At 41.5% G+C, this 19,787-nt stretch overlaps 1 protein-coding gene across 1 annotated transcript in view; it reads right to left on the bottom strand.

Annotated features, from left to right (window-relative positions):
• Window positions 1–19,787, bottom strand: part of JAZF1 (JAZF zinc finger 1) — a 354,117-nt gene that overhangs the window by 333,623 nt on the left and 707 nt on the right.

Here is a 19,787-nt window from a genome sequence, read left to right as displayed (position 1 = left end):
CTATCTGTGTCCCCCATCTAGAATGTAGGCTCCATGAGGGCAAGGGCTTTGCTTGTGGCTGCACCCCCAGCACTTACAGAAGGGCCTGGCACACGGTAGGCGAGGCTTGTTTTGTGAAGGGAGGCTGTTGGGTGAGATGTCCTCAAAGGTTCCTTCTGCTGCAAAATTCTAAGATTCTCAGATGCCCTCGCAGCATTGTCAGCCACAAAACATCGCTTTAGTTCCATCCCAGGAGGCCATTCCTTGCATACCAAAACCATCTCATCAGAAGGTGGCCCCACTTATGATCTCCACCCCCAGGACCAGCTGTGTTTTAGGAAGGGCACGATATATTTATCGAAGCAGCTCCATAGTCAGAAACTTCAGCATGACAGTACCTCATGCTGCATCAGGTGATCATGAAAAGATTACAGGCTTTCTAAAATTATCAGCAAGATATGGACCTTTATGGCTTGCATTCAGCTTCTAATTGTCAAGAAGGAGGTAGTAAATCATTTGGAAGTTTGTTTTTGGTTTGGTTGGAGAGAAAAGTTCTTGAGCTATCAGGTATAGAACCACAGCATTTTTCGATCTGAAAGAAACCTCAGAAATCATCCATTCCTGCATTAGAATGTAGCTGTGGATCTCAATGCCCAAGTTTGAAATCTGGTTATGTTCTAGTAAGTGACAATGAGCAGATTATTTAAGCACTCTGTAGCTCAAGCTTCCTCGTTTATAAATTGGGAATAATAATAGATGCACCCCATAGATGAATTAATTCATGTAAGGCTGTCGAAACAGTAATAATATGTAGCACAATTCAGGCATTCAACAAATATTAGCCATTATCATTATAACCAGTCTTTTGGTTTTTACTTTTTTTAACTTGAAAAATCCTTTAATCTAAAAAGAAAAAAAAAAAGTCTACTCAAAAGCCCTGTAGGTAGAGGATGAAAACTACTAGGAAGTCCTATAGAAACCCTAGAGCCCCAAGAACACTCCTAGAAAACCAGTGATTAAGCCCAGTGCACATATTTTATTCCCCAAGAAATGGAGGCTACAGGTTGAAGTGACTAGTCAAGGTCACAGAGAACTCCAGTTTCAACTACTGGCCCTCTTGCACTCTACGTTACCAGGTGCCTCCTCGTTATTAAGGAAGTACAGAACATGTGCTAATGGGGGCTTTGCTGCTGTCACAGGAATGAATGTCAGGAGTGACATTCAGAAACTGCATGCGATCTTCACAGAGAATCATGGAGGTCCCCATGGCAAAGTGAAAAGCAGTAAGTCCCTCTGGGGCTTCCCTGACAGATGGTTACACAGCCTCTGCTTGAATATTTCCAATGAACCCACTGCTTTCCCTGACAGCCTTTGCTGCTAACTAGCTATAAAAACCAGACTTAGAAGCAGTATATGATTATCCTTTATTCCCCAAGAATCTCACCATTCGCATGGCAGTATGGTGAAGGCTTTGGAGTCAAGCAGGCCTACTGTGTGATCTTGAGGGGGTTACTTACTCTCCTTAAGGCTCAGTGTCTTCGCCTATAAAATCCAAATAATATATAGTACCTCCTTTGCAGCCTTTCCGAGAGGGTCAAATGAGAAAACGCATTCAATTGTGTTTTGTAGTCCCTAGTACTTAGTTGGAGCACAATAAACTGTAATTGCTATTAATTGTCATTATAACCATCTACTCTCTCCACTAAACCATTAGGCTATATGTTACCCATTCAAAGGAAAGGCAAAGTTCTCAACAGCAGGCTCACTTATTTGGTCCAAGGCAGGAACTTGCTAATTGTCTACCCAAATCAGGCCTTCCTTTCCTCCACAGTAATAGAATTATAGCTAGGCCATGCTGAGGATACATGCACCAGTGCCTTTGCAGTTCCATGTAGCCATGCAATTAAGTTCTCACTAATGCAATGAAAGTGGAAATAAGAAGTTATCACTAATAGCCTAGGCCATACACATTGTATGTGTACCCCTCCATACTCCTTTCCTTTCCCTCTAGAGGAACACAAAGTTTCATCCTCAGGCCCCAGAGAATCCAGCTTCTACCATAAAGAAGAGGAATACAGTTTGGGAGTGTAGAGAAATAAGATGGAAGGAACCTGAGGCCCTCAATGACTACATGGAGCCAGGTAGCCTGCCTACCTACCCTGGGCCCTTATATGAAAGAGATAAACTTCTTGAGCCTTTAGTTCATGTAAGGTTGGGCCTATGTGTTACAACAGCTGAACTTTTTGTCCTAGAGTGACCGCTCCTTGGGATCAGTGACTTAAGCTGAAACATTTACAATACCTGTCAACAAGCTAAATGGTAAGATCATGGCCACAACCTGACAGACAAGTAAAAGGACAGGTGTTAGAAGAATATTAGAAGGATATATTCTTTAAATACCCTTTAAGTCTTGCAGACACACCATGAAAATTAGTCTCCATGCTTTTTGCAACTCTTCTGATATAACATAAAGACACCAGGGGCTTCTTGGGTGTATAAAATGTCTGATGAAAGGTAAAGCATGAAACTAACTCAAAGCCTTTACATTCCTATGGCTTCAAGAGTCTTTATTTCAGGCAAAATATGAAAGTGAAAAAAGGAGGACTAAATCTGTTTTTAGGAATAATCTAATCTGGTCCTTGGAGCTTAAGACTTCATGGTAGAGGAAACATCTGAATACGATTCAGTGGCTATCAGTTTAAGTTCCTGCGTCATAAACTTAGTGCCATTGCAGATGAGATGCAGAGCCATGGATCATGTCTTCTGGAGGCCCACAATTTAGTGAGGAGGCACAGGAAGATACTGGAATAACAATAATAGAATGCTGCCTGTTGTGCCTGTTATATCAGATAATAACAAAAGCATTATCAGCTCATAGTCATTAAATGTTTAACATGTGCCCCTCACACATCAGCCTTATATGGTATGTATCCTATTCCTCAGTTTGCACATGGGAAAATCATACCTTAGTAACTTGCCCAAGGTCACACAGCAGTCCAACCAGAACCTGGGACAACTGACATCAGTGACAGCTCTCTCAGCCACAAGAAGGTGTGACATACAGTGGGAGAAAGGGAAAAAGAGGTTTCCAACTGGCTGGGCTGCCCTTTTCCATCCTCCATGACATCGACTTGGAACTGGGGAAGAGAAGGGGCACAGGAACAAGTGGCAAAGCACCCCAAAATTCTTAAAGCTCTCTATGCTAGGTGAGGGCATCACAGGAAGCATCCCTTAACCTTCTCAGCCTTGCCAAGCAGCTCAGGATTTGAGAATACAAGTGCAGAAGACTGGGCAACCCAAATTAAAGCCTTTAGGTTCTTAAGGAACCTCATAATGAAAAGGGGTCATCCCTAACCAAACAAGCAGGTTCCCCTATTCTTTGTGGCCAAGCAGAAATCATTTAATTGCTTTTTCTCCCCTTCAAGTTCCAATTTCCCTGCCTGAAATGCTTATTAACTCCTCCATGGGGAGTTACAACATATGTGTCCCAAGCCCTCTGGGATGTCATAGGGACAGCAACCTCCTGTTTAAAGAGTACTGTGGTCACTTTGGGAGAAAATTTTTATCTCTGTACTAAACATCAAAATCCTTTTGGACTCTTCCTATTTCCGATAAAATGCATCCATAATAGATTGGATTACTGTTCACTCAGCTCTTCCTCCTCAAAAGAAATATACTTCCTTGACCTAATAATTCTGGGCTTGGCCACATGACTTAATTTGGCAAAAGGAATGTTATGTGCATGATGTGAATAGAGGCCTTAAATAAGCTTCTGTGGTTTGGCTTGGCACTTGAGCTCTAGTAGTCCACCATGAGAAAAGCATGTCCCTACTAGCTGCTGCCCCTTCAGCCTGGTTCCCAGAAGGAACACCTGTGACCAGATGTGAGCCCAACCCACAGCAGATTAGCTGACCAGCAGCCTAACGCAGAGCCACCCAGCTGAACCCAGCCTCAATCAGCCAAACCACAGTCCCCCTGCAGACCAGATAGCATTAATGCTTATTGTCTAAAGCTACTGAGTTTTGGGATAGTTTGTGATGCTGCATTATTGTAGCAGCAGCTGATCATCATTTTAATTTAGGAAAGGCTAAATTACAGGTACGAATATATGTATCTTGGCATATCTCACACTCTGATTTTTCTCTTGAACTTCATTGACTGCATGGGCATCCTGTCACCCAAAGCACACTACTTTCAATTACTTGAACAAAGATGCTGACAGGTGAAAATACAGCCAACAGGTCCAGATGTCCTTGGTAAAACAAATGGCTTATTCTGACAGTAAAGTGTTTCCACTAACATCTCTCCACAATATGCAGATGTGAAAGAAAAAAACTGTTCATGGAATTCATAAAATACTACCTTTCAGAATTAAAGAAATGGCACTGTGATGGTGAAATAGTATCTTCAGAGTTGGAATCTATACAATCTCCCTCAGTACTTCTTCTCAAATAAAATACATGTTATGTTACTGCTTTCAAGACCATTCTCCTCCCCTGCCCCCATTTCTGGCAGTCTCATAACCACTAAAATCTATGCAGATTTCACAAAGCTACTGAAAAAATTTTTTAAAAGAAATCTATAGGCTCTCAGTTTGAAAAATGTACCAAACATTATTTTTAATACGACACACTTGGCCCGGCACGTGGCTCACGTCTGTAATCCCAGCACTTTGGGAGGCCTAGGTGGAAGGATCACTTTAGCCCAGGAGTTTGAGACCAGCCTGGGCAACACAGGGAGACCCCATCTCTACAAAAAATATAAAAATCAGTCAGGTGTGGTGGTGCGCACCTGTAGTCCCAGATACTCAGGAGGCTGAGGTGGGAAGACTGTTTGAGCCTGAGAGGCAGAGGTTGCAGTGAGCCAAGATGGTGCCACTGCACTCCAGCCTGGGTAACAGAGTGACACTCTGTCTCAAAAGAAAAAAACAAAAACAACCACCTTATTTTTCACTCCCACTTCCAAATAGCAAACACTAAATAAATTACATTAGTCAAGTGAGTTACATTAGCCAAAAAGTTTTATTTCAATACAGAACACAAAAAATAAATAGAGCTTTTAGAATTAAAAAACAAGCAAACTAGATTTAAAGAGAACTAGAGTGCCAGTTAGGGCTTCTCAGGTCCCTAGGGGACTTTGAAGGCGGTAATGGGGCTTTGAGCTATTTGAATGTTATAAAAAAGCAGAATGGAAACTAATCATAATGAAGTAACACAATATTCCACATCACCCTTTAGGGCTGGAATTAGGTTCCCCCTGTGTGGTGACATTGCCTGACACAAGGCTACACATGCAGGTCCAGCTCCCTCTCCTATCCCACCCCCACCACTCTCCTCCTCAAACACACCAGATACTCCCATCTCAGGCCCTTGCAGCCTCTGCCTGGAACATTCTTCCCCTAGACACCCCAATGGCTCATTCACTCCCCTTCATCGAGCTTCACTGAACTTCATTCAGACCCCTGCTGAAATGTTTCCCTCTCAAAGAGGCCGTCCCAGACCACTTTATCTCAAACAGGCCTTTCAACCTCTCTCTCCTGACTCGCTGTATTTTTCTTCACAAGGTTATGACTGTTTGAAATTAGCTCATGTATTGTGTTTTGTCTGCTTCTTCCATGAGCATGAGGCTTTAACCGTGTAGTTCACTACTACATCCCCAGCTCCCAGACAGTGCCTGCATAGTTGGCACTCAATAAATAGTTACTAAACACATAAATTGGGTGTTTGAGATGTTGCTGCATGAAAAATTAAAAAAACAAGCATTTAATTACTTATTAAATCAGCCTGTTTTGTTAGACAAAATCTTTCAAGAAATAGAACCCATGAGAAGGGAGAAGGAAAATTAACAAAAGAGGCCCTTGGTTATATATACATAAAAAAAAAAGTTGGAAACCATTTTCTTACTCAACTACTGCTAAGTCAAATAAGCCTGGACCAGCTGCTTAACTGTATCAGGGCAATATATTCTATAAGACTAAAAACGGTTTCAAGTGATGTTGACAAAGATTGTTTAGGAATAAAGTATTTTAAATATTCTCTGCAATAAGTAAACAACTCAATTATTGCTATGCAAGCTTCTAAAACAAGGCCCAGCCTGGGGTTTTCCTGAGAAGCTTCCAGCGTTTAAGTCTGTAACATTTCAAGGACTATCATTAAAGAGATGCACAGCCCCTTAAAGAGGAAGGCATGGCATTTTGTGAGTCCTATAGTCATATTCTTGGATTTCTTCATAAAAGCCCTACAAATCTTTCGAATGATTCACAACAAACCTTTACAAACCACACATATAAAATCATCTCTTGTTTTTTCCATTGCTTGGTTGTTGCAACATGTAATAATTATGTTTTCTGCTTATATAGATTAGATTAACAAACCTCTCTAGACTCTTGAAACGCCTTCTTTTCGAAATAGAAAATTATATTTATCAAACATGGAAGTATTTTTCTAATCACATGATCTAATGTCTCAAAAACTTAAATCTGGATAAACAATACTAAATTAAGGCTGGTATATTTTCAAACAGCAAGAATTTGTGTGTGGAATGTTTTAACAGCTCATGAATTCCTACGACCACTCAGTATGACTTATACAAACACAAACCAAAACTCTACCAGGGAAATCAAATTTCACCAAATATCTCCAAGTTAAAATATTTAACAAAAAGCAGAAATGTATATGGTTATTTTGATTGTTTTTCTCCCATCATATTACGGAAACATGAAGAGGACAGGAGACTTTGAGGAGTATGTGGCATAGGGAGCATCACCATGGATGCAAAAAAAAGGTAAATCCTATCAGTGTTATAACATGTGTGGGGGCTTCCTGATCTCCAGGCCCTTCGTAGTCATGTTTCTACTTAATCCTCATAACAACACTGGGAGATAAATACTATTCCCATCCTCATCGCACAGAAGCTGAGGGCTACAGGAATTAAATAAGTTGGCCAAGGTCACGTAGCCTGTGGGATTCCAGTGGCACGCATAACCGCTTCACAGTAAAACCTCTGCCCCAGCCTCCTGCAAAAGACAAGGAAGGGAAATGACCAGACAGCTTTCTTTTCTTCACAATTCACCAGCTAGCACACTGAATATAGGTGGTGTCTCACAAAACACTGTGATATGTGCATACTATCACCCCATCTTAGAGAGGAAGAAAATGAGGCACAGGGAGGTTCTATAACTTGACAGGAGCAAAGCCAGGACCCCAAGTGAGGCAAGCGAGTTCCAGGAACCTCACACTGAACCACAGCTTACTGCTGTTCTCTCAGCTTTTCTTGTCCAAGCACCTGCACTCACTCAAGACTTTAAATTTTCATCAACGGAATTAGCTAGTTGGCCTAGATCATCTGTAAGTTTCCTTTCCATTTTTAAATGATAGGATGCTCGATTCACTTGCAAAAGGGTTTTTGCCACAATAAAAACACTCTGGAGAGAGTTTTTCAGTGGTCCTGCTTTTTTTCCCAGGGGAAGGAAATGGTACTGATAATAATCTTAATACACTTTTAGGATTAAGGCTTATCATTTTAGAATTTGGTATAAAAGAAAAAGTTTTAATTACAATGTTTTCATGTTAAAAAATAGTTAACTGCTTCATAAAGAATACAGAAATTTTGAATAAAAACCACTATAAGCTACTATTCTTTTCATTTTCTATAGTTCAGATAGCTTCTTTGCAGGAAGCAATGGTATACAAGGTTTACTTTGCACCCCGCCATTCATACCTGCTTCATTAAAGCACACGGCCTGTCATCAATGGCTCTTATTAAACACAGTGATTAGGTGGAGTGGAGCAGTTGTCTTGCACAATGTTTTTAAACCCATCTGTATTAGTTGCCAGCATTTAAAGATGAGTTTCGGCCGGGCGCGGTGGCTCATGCCTGTAATCCCAGCACTTTGGGAGGCCGAGGCGGGTGGATCACGAGGTCAGGAGATCGACACCATCCTGGCTAACATGGTGAAACCCCGTCTCCACTAAAAATACAAAAAATTAGCCGGGTGTGGCAGCAGGCGCCTGTAGTCCCAGCTACTCGGGAGGCTGAGACAGGAGAATGGTGTGAACCCAGGAGGTGGAGTTTGCAGTGACGCGCCATTGCACTCCAGCCTGGGTGACAGAGCGAGACTCCGTCTCAAAAAAAAAAAAAAAAAAAAAAAATGAGTTTCACATAAAAATCTTAATTCCTAGCTTCTCCCTCTCAAATAATAATAATAAATAAAAGCATCTGCCAACAAAGGGCCTATACTACAACATGGCAACACTGGGTATCGCCTGCCTTTTTAAGCAAAGCAAAGACTCTTCAGTTTGCCAAAGTCTCTGCCACGCCCCACTGCATTGAACTTGGTTACTTCCCTCATACACTGTGTCCTGAGGCATGTGAGTTTGAGACCTTTTCACCACCACAGGTGCCCTGGTTTGAGCATTTCTACTCTAACTACATAGCTGAGATAGTAACACAGCATCAAACTTGCTGTATATTAAAGGCCTGCCTCCATTAAAACTAAAAACTACACCCACAGAACTGAAACCCAAAATGGACACACCCCTTTAAAAGTTTGATTCCTTTTTGAAACAACACAATCCTCCCAATGCTCGATATTTCATTAGTGTAACCCAATGAGTTCCCAACCTTGGCAACACATTAGAATCAACTCTGAAGGGCTAAGAATACATAGGCCCTGACCCAGACCATTCCAGGCCAACTGCATCAGAAGCTCTGGGGATGGAACCCGGGAAATCTTTTTTCCCCCAGCTTCACCCAAGTGATTGTAAATGGCAACCCATGTGTTAAAGTACTGGTGTAAACACCGACATACACAGTGTGACTTATAAATCAATAAGGCTGATTTTCCACAAGCCACAGATGAGAATCATTCTCATTACAAGTTATGTTAGATATATTACACTGAAGGTGCCATGATAGTTCCAGGGATTGACAAAAGACGATTCCTTTATTCTAACATCTGAAGTGAAGCGCATGTATAACTTAACGTTACACGTTAATCTCTTGATTTTTCTGTGTGATGTTTACATATTTTAACAGCAAATATTTTGGTGTGGGCCCCTGAAAGTGCTGAAGTGGAGTCAACATATAAAAGGGAGTTTCCAATCTGGGCAGAATATTGAGACACATTAGTTTAAATCACACATCATCAACCACTTTGAGTTGATGCCAAACTCCAGATGTCTAGTGTCAGAAAGATCTTATTAAAAGATGTACTTGGCATCTCTCTAAAATCTAAACTATCTCTAAGTTACACAAGGGCTGCAAAACACCTGTGTGACACTTGCTATCAGTCCTGAAGACGAGTCATACTCCACAGTCTACCAGCCGGTGAGATTCCCAAGTAAACTGAGATGAGCTCAATGAGGAAAAGAGAGGCCTAGAAAAAGTTAACTGGGAACTGTTGAGGCCACAGCTTTCCATAAGAAGTACTTAGCTTGGGTTTACAAAGAAACTTCAAAAACCCCATTTCCGTCATGTGATGTTTGATACCTGAGGAAGCCTGGGCACAATTTCTGCTTATTTATGCCTATTACCATGGTGTTCAATTTACTTAATAGAAAACTGTACAAGTATGTCTCTACAGATTCCCCTGCTTTTGCCATTACTTTCATAATTATGCCATATATGGAAAATCAGGCAGCTAAATTAGCATTCGAGAGTCTCCGCTAAATGAATTAGGTAAGAAAATGAGTGCTTCAATTTTAAGCCCAGATGTGCTCCTGCAGAAGCGATTTAAGGTCTAGTGCTGGAGTGACAGGACTTGACGTGTGACTTCTCTGTGGATGGCACCAGGGAAGCATCCAGCAGTGAGGGCTCTACACACAGGCCACGAGCACTGAGGGTTTTCAGTGCTTAATTCACAATGTTTACAGTTGGGCCCCATATGTACCCCTGGTCAAAAAAAAAATCTTTAAAATAAAGTACATGAGCTGAGTACTGGGCCACGTGCATGCAATCCCAGCTACCAGAAGGCTGAGGCAGGAGGATTGCTGGAGCCAAAAAGTTCAAGATCAGCCTGGGCAACATACCAACACCCTGTCTGAAAAATAATAATAAAATAAAGTACCTGAACATAATTATATGATTTTAATTTCGGAAATCTGAAGTAAAAGAGAAGTTGGTGTGTGTGTGTGTGTGTGTGTGTGTGTGTGTGTGTGTGTGTTGTGTGTGTGTGTGTGTGTGTGTGTGTGTGTGTGTGTGTGTAGAGGGTTAGATATTGTGTTTGTCAGGAGAACGTATCCCTAAATGATCATCAGTGACAGAGAGAAAACCAGTTAGCATCTTTGGACAATTCAGTAATTACAACCATTTTAGAACTGCCAAATTATTGTTTTCATTGTTGTTACTGTGATGGGATGCTCATGGACCCTCCTGTCCTACCTAAGTGTTTTCTTCAGAAGCCTTGACACATTCAGAAACATTTCTACCTCAACCAGACAACCAGCATCAAAATATGTCATCAACCATCCATACCGCTCCCATCCACACTGCTCTTGGTGGAAATCCAGCCTTTCTCTATTTATTTCTGCAAGACTTTCAGGTGCGGAAGAGCCTTCAATGAAAATGCAAACATCTTGTAGAAGATCACAACTTAGGCTGTAAAGAGCAAGCACTGAGTATATGGGCACACCTGGCAGCAAAGCCGGCCCTGGCTACCCCGGGCATTTTCCTGGCCGTTCTTTGCTCTGTGTGCTGGCTTCCTCCTGCGTCGCATGGGACTAACACTGCATAATGCATATTAAAGCAACTAGCCAGCAGGTACTGTGATGAAAGAAAAATCAATCTCGGGACCCCCCAAATAATAAATAATAGTATTACTATCTCATACAAATAAGACTGTAAGAACTGCCCAAGTTTGAAAAGCTCAAGTAGTGAGATCAGGAGGATTCAAAATCCAATTCTGTGTAGCTTCACAGTCCATGCTTCTTGCCACCCAGGACTCCGACTCCTGTGTACCAAATACCCCTGGCAATTTAACAAGGAAAATCAATTTCCTTTTTAAATCAGCTTTAAAAAGGGTCTTTTTCAGATTCCCTTAATATAAACTATACTGGACTAATTGCATAATGGATATTTGTGAGAATGCCATAAACACATAAACATATAAATATACAGCTCTCATAGATACAAGCCTACAGAAATTAATTTCAAAGATGTTTTTCACTCTCCAAAGTTACCTTTGTAATTTATTTTTTTCACAGCCCAAAGTACTTCTCAATTTTCATTTTCATACCATTTCTGAAAACACGTCTTGGGGAGGAGGATAGGATGATGACAAGACCCTGAGTTTCTGGGGGAGGAAACAGTGCACAGGAGGTGACCACACAGTTCAGAGCACACCCCTGCTGATGCAGCTGTGGGCAGGGGCTACAGGACAGAGAGGGGAAGACCCATTAAAATAATGGTATTTATTGAGGTAAAAGAGGCTTTCTGTCCTGAAGAGAAATATTTCTGTTTTATACCAATATAAACAAACACTCTAGTTCATATTTCACTAGGTGTGTTATTTAACTAATATGGTAGCATATTTAACTCCAAAGCGGAAGGCAGTACTTACAGGATGGGGGTAATGTCTACTTCACAGGCTTGCTGTGAGGGCCAATGAAATACTATACAAAAATTATTTAGCACTGTCTGTGGCACATATAGTAATGAGTCCCGAATAGGGAGCACAAGGAATAGACCCAAGTTTTGTGGGCCTGCAGATTCAGACTTTTCTTATGAAAAAAAAATTGAATGTTATAAAATGTTTACGAAAGTGATTATCTATTGAGATTAAGAAATCACAACAAATCACAAAATTTTACAAGCTGCAATACCAAAACATCCTAAAATCAGAATCCAGGAAAAGAACCCAGTATGTGTATTAATTAACTTCCTGACACACTGCTATAAATACTTCTTTTGGGCTGTATACTCTGATGAATCCTCACATCACAATGACTTACATTCATATCATTTTCCACCGGGCAGAAAGATGAATCAATCTCCCCTCAAGCATGGGTGATCAAAATTTATTCCTAATTATTGACAATTCAGAAAAGTTACTTTTAGCCTTATAAGTTCTTTACTGGCAATGACATATACATTTTTAGGATTGTTGTCAAACCTGTAATCACATCTCTTAATTTTCTTTCACATATGAGCCATGAAAATCCAGGACATTTCAAGTTTTCTCGTGCAATGACTAACTTTAAACATTCTTTTTATCAATGATACTCATTAACCAGTTTGTTAATGAGTATTTTTGGTATCAGGCATATTCATGTCAAATGAACAAGAATCTTAAACACAGAATTCCCATTAAAAATGGTGCATTTCTAATAGTATATTTGTATTATTGAGTATATTCCTAAAAGAAGAGAACTTTCATACTGACTACACTTAGATAAGAACTGAATCCTCCACGTAGAATTTTACACATCTAACAAGTGAAAGAATTCTCCACAGACCTGGCTCCATACACCATAAACCATCCCACAGCAGACGTCATGGTACCCGTTAACACTGCAGTTCTCTCTCTGACCCTCCCCTTTGCGTAAGAACCCCAGGTGAGTTGGCACAGTGGGTGGCGATCCTATGAAGCAATTTCTACACTAGGATGGCTAGGGATAACTTGACACAGAGATGACTGTGAACTGCATAAATACATCCCACTAAACCCAAACAAAATGTGGACCCAATTCGACTTCCCTCTAGCTATATCTCAAAAGCACTTTCAAGTCCAATGTCATCAAACCCAAACAGAAATGTGACAGCAGGGAAGTCAGAATGAGAAAGAAAAACATTAAGGGATTGCTGTTAAAATCTTCTTCCAATTTTACTAGTTATGATCCCATGAAGGCCCAGCTACATATACTGCTAGGGCTCCTCCAGGGCCCTGGAAAGTGCTGGGTGGGCCCTGGCAATATATTCAAAAACGGCAAGGAATGTGTTATACAAGTCAGAGGCCCTGGGGCTGGAGCTTCGTTAGCTTCACAATAAATCTGCCTCTGTGGTCCCTATTATTATTCATCATTTATCTCAGTCTGTACATGTCTGGTCTCTCCAAATAAATTTCAAATCCTTAGAGATAGGAAGTACTGTCTTAAGCACTAACATAGGAAATACTCAAAAATGTGTGGTTGTCCTCACTATCCATGGTGATCTTGAAAGAGAGAGAGGGAAAAAATGTATAATACAAATGTATACATACACACACACACATAAATATATACACACATATGGACATACGTACACACATATATGTGGTATGTGTATTAGACATATACATGTATTATTTATATATGTGTTAGATATCCTACATGCCTTTGTGTCTAAAATATATATTTATTTCTATATATCAATTATATCTATAATACCAAAGAAATGGTGAGTTTTTCAGTGTTATTAACCTGGTATCCAGACCATGTCCCTTCAAGGAGGTCTATCTCAGGAGAAAGTCACCACTGTAGTCTGGCAGACAATAAACAGTGCTTCCTTGGGAGGCCAGTGGGTGAGCTGGGCAAGGGACAATGGCCGTCAGGGGACTATCGGTGCTCTCTGGTGCTGGGCAGACGGTCTATCGTTAGTGACCCAAGAAGAGTCCCTCTGACTCCTGCCAAAGTTGACAGCAATTGGAAAGACTTCACCCTTAAAGAGGATATCCACTAATCTGGTCCCTGCTTGCAGCTAGCTTTAAAAAAAAAAAAAAAAAAAAAGTAGGTGAAAACTACTGCAATGTTCCAGTGCTTACAGTGAGGGGAAAATACAATTTTCTTTACACCAATTAAATATATTAAATGAAAGGCACTTTTAAAAAATACACGCATAATAAATTTCTGACATCTATGGTTTCCTATCTTCAGATTCTAAATAAAGAACATTTTTCAATTTAATACGTTAGCCAGGTCAACATGGAATAAATCTATTACCTCACCATGAAACAAAATGAGTATCTACAATCCAGCAAGTATTTCTTCGTACACAGGACATGTCTGCACTGTCAAGATCTGAAGGCGGGGGTAAGAATGGGGTAGAGAAATTAAAGGGAATGTGGGGTATGTATGATTGTTGTCCTAGAAGCTAAAACTAGAAAACGAGGATTTTTAAGGAATTCAGAAACATTGCCTCCTGTCTCTCAGACTCAGTCTACAACACCAGGCCTCTGGCTTCCAAACAGTCCCAGGGAAGCCCCTCATCAAGTGTCACCAGTCTGTGCCAGCCTTAAGGCATCCTCACTGTCATCTATGGGAAGAATTGGGTTTTCTCAAAACAGCTGTCAGTTTGTATTTCTAGAACTGTCAACGTAGGAGATACCTCCGAAATATATGAACTCTAAAGGAAACCATTTTCTGAAGAATATGTAGGTTTTTGCCAACCTAGTCAGTTATAGGCAGAGTTTTGGTGTCTGTACATTTTGGTCACATGTCAGAAAATGTGTATACTAAATGAAAACAATTAGAAGCTTGTGAAACTTATGAGACAGGATGTTCAACAGTGATGTTTTATAAAGGATGATCTGACTGTTTACAGGTAAGAGGCTAATGGAAAAACCAGTGAAGACAGAGTTTTGGAGACTGCCGTAAAGTTTCGGATTTCAGGTTCCCTTATCCTGCCTATGGGAGTGTGGTAGTGTGTGTGTGTGTGTGTGTGTGTGTGTGTGTGTGTGTGTGTGTATGCACATGCATTTAAAACTTCTCCTTGTGTGTGTGTGTGTGTGTGTGTGTGTGTGTGTGTGTGTGTGTGTGTGTGTGTGCGCGTGTGTATGCACATGCATTTAAAACTTCTCCTAGCACTACACCTGGGGGCTTCTCGGGAACCCGGGGAGTAACAGGGAGATCTTGCCGCCAAGCCACAGGGCACAGGCAGAGAGCAGGGCAGGCAGCAACAAGCTTTTCATTCATTCATTTATTCATTCAGTCATTCCTTCTCCCCACAGGAAGTGTCCTCAATGGAATGCACCCACAGGCCCAAGGCACAGTGCCTCTTTCTAGTCCTGGATTTTTTCAAATAAATTCAGGCCACAAGGAAAGGCCATGTTGGAAGCCGCTGGCTTTGACACCACTTTCCCAATCCACTGTGGCAAATGCCTCTGCCAGGGTGTAAAGTGCCTCTGGCCACACAAAAGAGAATGTGGCCAGAGGCTGCAACACCAGCACTAGACTGTTGAGGGGTCTCCTATTTCCCATTCTCAGTCCTTCCCAGGAAGAGCCTGATGATGTCACAGTTATAAAATGCCCAAAACAGCACCACTAATAGGTGGATACAACCCATGTTAATCTCGAAGGTAGACTCTGACAGTAGGATTACATATTTATTTAGCAGATACACAAATGGCAAGAAACTAGATGATGTAGACAACTTATTATCGTAGATAAACACTTCACATATATTATCTCACTTAATCCTCACTAACCACTCCGTGAGATGGATGCTGCTACTATCCTCGTTTTACAGAGGAGGCACAGTTCGGTTAATTTGTTCCTGGTCATACAGCTGACAAGTGGCAGACATGTGTGTTCAACTCCAAGCAGGCTGGGTTTGCTATGCCACTGCTCAGATGACCTTCAGCTCGAGTTCAGTTACTTTCTAAAGGAGGAAACACAGACCAATCATGTGAGGTGAGGTGAGGAGGGGACTGTCACGTTCTTCACCTAATTGGCAATTGGCATAGGCTTAGCTTTGCATACCTGTCTGGAATTCAAATCTCAAATCATACACATCAGCCATGAAAGCTTAGGCAATTATAAACTGTATCTTCGTTTGCTCACCTAAAAGTGGGAGTAATAAGGGCCTACGACATATTGTACAACTTATCTATTTAGTACACTGTGATGTTCCTTTGAGAAGATAATGCAAATATTTACTAAATCATCTTAGGAGCTAAATTCTATATTTTTGATAGTAAGTGCCCTGATTTTTCTTTCCGGAAACTTTGACCTTTATTAATTAGATGGTTTATAAATCTATACTATGAAATGAAGCACTATAGGTTTATTACCTGGGTTTTGGAGATGAGGAAACTAACAAGTAGAGACTCACAACAAGAAACCTGTTGATACTCGGGGTCAAGAACCAAGTCATAGCTAATGCAAGCCATTCTTGGTCAATGAGACTCTGCCCCTTAACTGGGCCCTTGCAGGGAAATGTTTCAATAGCAAAGCTGAGGATCCTAACATCTGAGGAAAGTTCTAAATTACATGCTAGTCTGGTACTATCACATGAATAACTGAATTGGGTCAGATTCCTGTGTTTCTATTCAAGTGGTGCAGGCCTGCCTTGGGGCCTGTGCACTGCCTGCGCCCAGAATGTCCTCATGACTAACTCTCACACCTCCTTCAAGGTTTTGTCTCCCATATCAGCCTCTCAGCAAGGCCTACCCTGACCAATCTATTTAAAATTCTAATACTTTCTCCTCCCAACTCTCCGGACCCTGATCTAGTTTTTCTCTTTTCTGTATCACTAACCACCTCCCAACATACTGTGTATCACATACTTCAATTGTTTATTGTCTGGCCCCCTATCCTAGAATATAAACTTCCTAAAGAGTGATATTTTCATTTTGTTAACCAAAAAATGTCAAGTGCTCATAACTTTGCCTGGCATAAACTAGGGACTCAATATATATTATTACATAAATAAGTCAAAATGCAGAGGTACTTTTAAAAATGCACCAAATAATCAAATAAGAATGATTCAACAGTTGTGTTTCTGAGACAAAAAGCCATACGATTTCATAGCACTGGGATACAGGGTTGTAGCAGGCATTTCATGAGCCTGGGACATGACCTTCAGGGTGCTAAATTTAGTGCTCCTGGTGTTTCTAAGACTCCCAGTTACCAGTTTAACTTCATCTATCTAGGATGTTCATACCAAGAGTGTTTCTACAAACTCAATTATCTACTCAAAATAAGAAGCAAGCAAACCCGGACCTGCTTTTCCCATCTCCATGTAACAGACTCAGACCTATGAATGAACTGATAACAAAACTGATGGAGAAGCACTTCACAGTTGCAGGGCTATGGGATTTCTCGGCAATTTAAATTTAAGTGGGGATGGGGGAGAGTTTTAGCTAGGATATTCAGTGTATACACTGAGACAGGTACTCCAGTACTGAACCAACAGTGAAATGCAAGAAAGAAAACAGGAACACCGGTACAGCACTCTTCCAGGAGGGAAAAGAGCTAAAACAGTGGATGGTGAAAATCACACTTCCCTTGGTTCCAAAGCCCCCAAATCCTTGTTCATTACGGGGAGAGGAAAACAGTTAAAAACAAAAGTTAAGCATACACGTATAAGATAACAGAGAGTTATTCTCAACTTAATGCACTTAATTAATCCAAACTAAACATAATACTTGTATAATGAAAAACACAGGCCTTGTCATATTCCCATAAATATTCATTTCATCGCTGTTTAAGGGTTTTTACTAGTGGCTAAAGGTAATAACCCAGATGGGCCCCCAAAATGGAATGCTCGCCTAAGCATATCTCTAATACTCATGGTTGCTAAATAACAAGACTGTTGAACAAATTAAAAGCAAAATAACACACCTCTTATTCTTTTCATGAATCTTTTTAATGTAACCACTCACCAACAGACATGAAATCAGTAAGTCAATCATTAAAAATAACGGTCTCCAAATACTTATAGATTGAATCACAAACGATAAATACCACGTAACAATACCTGTCTAGAACTTTGACTAAATGCTTTATATTTTCACCCATGTCTCTTCATCAGAAGTGTATTTATATGACACTATCTACTAATTGGGATATTTTTATTCTTCTTAAGATCAATTCTTACTTCTTTCTGCATATAGGGCTGCCTTTGATAGTAAAGGGCCTCTCTCCAGCAGAGGTGTGTAATAGTTTGAGCCTCTTCATCCTGGGAATTGCAAGTGTTTGTTCATTTTAACATTTGCTTTTCATAAAGTTTGCTGCTTCAAACTGTTTTCAACTGAGTTAGCCCTGCGACACAGTTCATCTAGGTCACTGCTATTGCTGTAAACTTAATTTTTCCACATTTTCACTATTAAAAGGACAACACTAGCCTTCTGGGAATGAGGCAGCATTACTTCAAAGCTGAGTTTTAGAAAACGTATCAAACTCTGAACCTTCTTTAAAAATGTGTGCAAAATATTAAGACAATTTCTACACTTAAAAAAAAAACCTCATGATTCACCAAGTTTTAAACCATCTCAAACTAAATCCTCAAGAAGGATAACTGTCTTTAACACATTTTAATAAATATAATTTATACTGTCTTTTAACCAGCTTAAGTAGGTAGGCAATGGGGTAAAATTATTACTCAGCTTACATAAATTATAGTTTATTCTGAAATAACTGTTAGCGAGAATGAATGGGATATGCAATGACAACCTTCCCTAAGTCGAGATATTATTTATTTATATTGCTTATATCATTTATATTAATTTATAGCATTATTTATATTTCTTATTTTTTACTTATTATTGAGAGTAAGGGAAAGAACTTGAACTAGTAACATTTCTACCAGAACTTCACAGTACCGGTGTTTTTGCTTTATTTTAAACTAGCCATCATGAAAAATCTGATTTAATACTTTCAAGCACTTTCAGTTATGTCTATTCAATCATGATATGAATCAGCAAATTTGTTGCTCCATTAAACTGCTTTTAAGACTACCAGAACTTGCCCAGCTCTTCTGTCATACCTTTAGCAGAGGAAATGGAAGAAGCTATTACAAGGACGCCTGAAAACTTGAAAAGTTTCAAAACCTGGACAATTACTCAACAGCATTTTCCTCTGAAAGACATTTTGTAGACGTTTCCCATGATTATCTCCTATTCCGGATGGCCCATCAAATCACATTCTAAACAGGCATTCAACACTTATTAAGCAGCCACTGTGTGCAGAGACAGCACTATACTAAGCAAAGGAGCATAGGGTTCTGCCTCATTTTATTCCTGCATAAATACACAGCAGTCGTGATTTATTCTCTCAACTTTGTAGAAACGTGAGCTGCATCCACATGGCTGAATCCATGGCATTCATTTGGACTTCCTGGGGGCAATTTACAGGTTCTCTGGATTAGACAGTCCCATTGGGACATCGCTCGGACCCTTCACCTTCTAGCCCACGCAGGACAACTCGCTGGCGTCGGCCACACCTTCCGCAGGTGGTTGGACCGCTTGAGCCAGATGCACCCGGCCCACCTCCCTTAGCAGGGGTTCCGAATAGAAGTGTGAAAATGTGTGCAATGACTTCTGCAAATCAGAGGACTTGTTGAAAGGTCCAAGGGTCCAGGCGTGAAGGGAAAGCAGCCACCCTGCGGGGCGCCCCCTCCCCGGCGTCTCCCGGGCCCGGGGCGCTGCGCAGGCCTCCGCCGATTCCAGGGCGCAGCCAGCGCACCTCGGGCCTAGCACCATTAGAAAGGCAAATCGCAGAGCCGGGGTGCATTTAAATGCCCGGCCGTGGGCCCTGGGGATGTCTCTCCAGCGGACGCCGCCGCAGGGGCCTCCAGTGCGCGTCGACCCCGGGGAGCTGGGCGCGGCCCGCGGGCGCACCCAAGACCTCAGCCCGCAGCGCCCGGGCGTCCGCGCCAGGCCGGGGCAGGGGAGGGCACCCAGAGCCCCCGGGCCCGCGTCCCCGGCCCCGCCCGGGCCGCTCGGCCGCCTCCCAGGGAGAGGGCAAGCTCCCCGGCCCCCGCCCGCGGCCGCCGGCCCCGGCCCCCTCCCGACGCACCACACCTAGCAACCGGCGCTGACAGGACGCAGTGGCGGCGGCGGCGGCGGGAGGAGGAAGCGGAATGGCTGCCGCGGTGGAGCCACCCCCGCCCCCCCG

Source organism: Pongo abelii, chromosome 6 (assembly GCF_028885655.2).
Source record: "Pongo abelii isolate AG06213 chromosome 6, NHGRI_mPonAbe1-v2.0_pri, whole genome shotgun sequence".
Taxonomy (NCBI): domain Eukaryota; kingdom Metazoa; phylum Chordata; class Mammalia; order Primates; family Hominidae; genus Pongo; species Pongo abelii.
This window is presented reverse-complemented; position numbering and strand designations above follow the sequence as displayed.